The sequence below is a fragment of the Brachyhypopomus gauderio genome, chromosome 5, assembly GCF_052324685.1.
Source record: "Brachyhypopomus gauderio isolate BG-103 chromosome 5, BGAUD_0.2, whole genome shotgun sequence".
NCBI classification, from domain to species: Eukaryota; Metazoa; Chordata; class Actinopteri; order Gymnotiformes; family Hypopomidae; genus Brachyhypopomus; species Brachyhypopomus gauderio.
The window spans coordinates 16,944,024-16,947,188 of NC_135215.1; positions in this window are offsets into that span (position 1 = coordinate 16,944,024).

Consider the following 3,165-nt stretch of genomic DNA (forward strand, 5'->3'; position numbering starts at 1 on the left):
ATATTTGATAGTGTGATTCAGCCTATTGCGCTGTATGGAAGTGAGGTATGGGGTCCACTCAGTCAGCAAAGCTACACTGGATGGGACAAGCATCCAGCAGAAGCCCTGCAGAATTCTGCAGAATGATTCTAAAAGTCCAAAGAAAAACACCAACCAATGCATGCAGGGCAGAATTAGGCCGATTCCCATTGTTCATCAATATCCAAAAACGAGCTCTAAATTTCTGGATGCACCTGAAAACGAGTCCCAGTGATACGCTACATTTTAAGACGTTACAGGTCCAAGAACTGAACCCCGAGAAGAGCGCCCTCAGTCAGCTGGTTCTGAGGCTTATTAACCCTCTAACAGATACTAACAGACAGCAGCCTCGTTCCAGCACTGCTTTAACCCCAAAACTAAACATTACCCACATCATCAAACGCAGTCAAAGGGATTATCTGGAACATTGGGGAAAAGAAATTCGGACTCTAAACAAACTGGAATGCTATCGGGCCCTAAAAATAGAGAATGAATTGGAAGAGTATCTCAAAAGCAGAGACAGATCCTGACCAAGTACAGACTCAGTGACCACAGCCTGGCCGTAGAGAGAGGCAGGTATAAACAGTCCTGGCTGCCCAGAGAGCAGAGGCTGTGTGGTCACTGTACGACAGGTGAGGTCCAGACAGAGATGCACTTTCTACTGAAATGTGAAAAATTCAGACCAACACGTGAAATTTACACACACACAAGGGGTGTGAGAGAGAGAGGACACGAGACGTGAGAGAGAGAGAGAGAGAGAGAGGACATGAGGGGTGTGAGAGAGAGAGGACATGAGGTGTGAGTGAGAGAGAGGATATGAGGTGTGAGAGAGAGAGGACACAAGGGGTGTGAGAGAGAGAGGACATGAGGCATGAGAGAGAGAGAGAGGACACGAGGGGTGGGAGAGATAAGACACAAGGGGTGAGAGAGAGAGAGAGAGGACATGAGGGGTGAGAGAGAGAGGATATGAGGGGTGAGAGAGAGGACACAAGGGGTGTGAGAGAGAGAGGACATGTGGCATGAGAGAGAGAGAGGACATGAGGGGTGTGTGAGAGAGAGGACATGAGGGGTGTGAGAGAGAGAGGACATGAGGGGTGTGTGAGAGAGAGGACATGAGGGGTGGGAGAGATAAGACACAAGGGGTGAGAGAGAGAGAGAGAGAGAGAGGACATGAGGCATGAGAGAGAGAGAGGACATGAGGGGTGTGAGAGAGAGAGGACATGAGGGGTGTGAGAGAGAGAGGACATGAGGGGTGTGTGAGAGAGAGAGGACATGAGGGGTGTGTGTGAGAGAGGACATGAGGGGTGTGTGTGAGAGAGGACATGAGGGGTGTGTGTGTGTGTGTGTGAGAGGACATGAGGGGTGTGTGTGTGTGTGAGAGGACATGAGGGGTGTGTGTGTGTGTGTGTGTGTGTGTGTGAGAGGACATGAGGGGTGTGTGTGTGTGAGAGGACATGAGGGGTGTGTGTGTGTGTGTGTGTGTGTGTGTGTGTGTGTGAGAGAGGACATGAGGGGTGTGTGTGTGTGAGAGGACATGAGGGGTGTGTGTGTGTGTGTGTGAGAGGACATGAGGGGTGTGTGTGTGTGTGTGTGTGAAAGGACATGAGGGGTGTGTGTGTGTGAGAGAGGACATGAGGGGTGTGTGTGTGTGTGAGAGGACATGAGGGGTGTGTGTGTGTGTGAGAGGAAGTAGGAGCAGTAAGACGCCGTTACAGATCCTGAGGTACAAATAACCACTCTGACTCTCACAAGGGTCATAGTTCATCTGTCTGGGAACAGGCAATGCCCAGGTTTCTTTAACCTCATCAGAAGGAGCAGATCTGAGCCCCGCCCCCTCTGAAATGTCACCCTATCGAGTGCTTTAGAATAGCCAATAGCCAATGGCGTGACAGATGCGTCAGATGCTGCTCTGCTACAGCAACTCAGCAGTGGAAAAGCAAAACACTAGGACCACCAATCCCTTCCACAGAGGAAATCAAAAAGAGAGAGAGAGAGAGAGAGAGAGAGAGAGAGAGAGAGAGAGAGAGAGAGTGAGAGAGAGAGAGAGAGAGAGAGAGAGAGAGAGAGAGAGAGAGAGAAACCTCAGTGACCACAATCTAGCTGTTGAAATGGGCAGACAGAAAGTTCCCCTGAGAAAGAAGACCGTGTGTTCACGATGAGAGTGGTGAGGGAGACTGTGTGGTCACTATGAGAGTGGTGAAAGAAACTGTGTGGTCACTATGAGATTGGTGAGAGAGACTGTGTGTTCACTATGAGATTGGTGAGGGAGACTGTGTGGTCACTATGAGATTGGTGAGGGAGACTGTGTGTTCACTATGAGAGTGGTGAAAGAAACTGTGTGTTCACTATGAGAGTGGTGAGAGAGACTGTTCACTATGAGAGTGGTGAAAGAAACTGTGTGTTCACTATGAGAGTGGTGAGAGAGACTGTGTGGTCACTATGAGAGTGGTGAGAGAGACTGTGTGGTCACTATGAGAGTGGTGAAAGAAACTGTGTGGTCACTATGAGAGTGGTGAGAGAGACTGTGTGGTCACTATGAGAGTGGTGAGAGAGACTGTGTGGTCACTATAAGATTGGTGAGGGAGACTGTGTGGTCACTATGAGAGTGGTGAGAGAGACTGTGTGGTCACTATGAGAGTGGTGAGAGAGACTATGTGGTCACTATGGGATTGGTGAGGGAGACTGTGTGTTCACTATGAGAGTGGTGAGAGAGACTGTGTGTTCACTATGAGAGTGGTGAGAGAGACTGTGTGGTCACTATGAGATTGGTGAGAGAGACTGTGTGGTCACTATGAGATTGGTGAGGGAGACTGTGTGGTCACTATGAGAGTGGTGAGAGAGACTGTGTGGTCACTATGAGATTGGTGAGGGAGACTGTGTGTTCACTATGAGAGTGGTGAAAGAAACTGTGTGTTCACTATGAGAGTGGTGAGAGAGACTGTTCACTATGAGAGTGGTGAAAGAAACTGTGTGTTCACTATGAGAGTGGTGAGAGAGACTGTGTGGTCACTATGAGAGTGGTGAGAGAGACTGTGTGGTCACTATAAGATTGGTGAGGGAGACTGTGTGGTCACTATGAGAGTGGTGAGAGAGACTGTGTGGTCACTATGAGAGTGGTGAGAGAGACTGTGTGGTCACTATGGGATT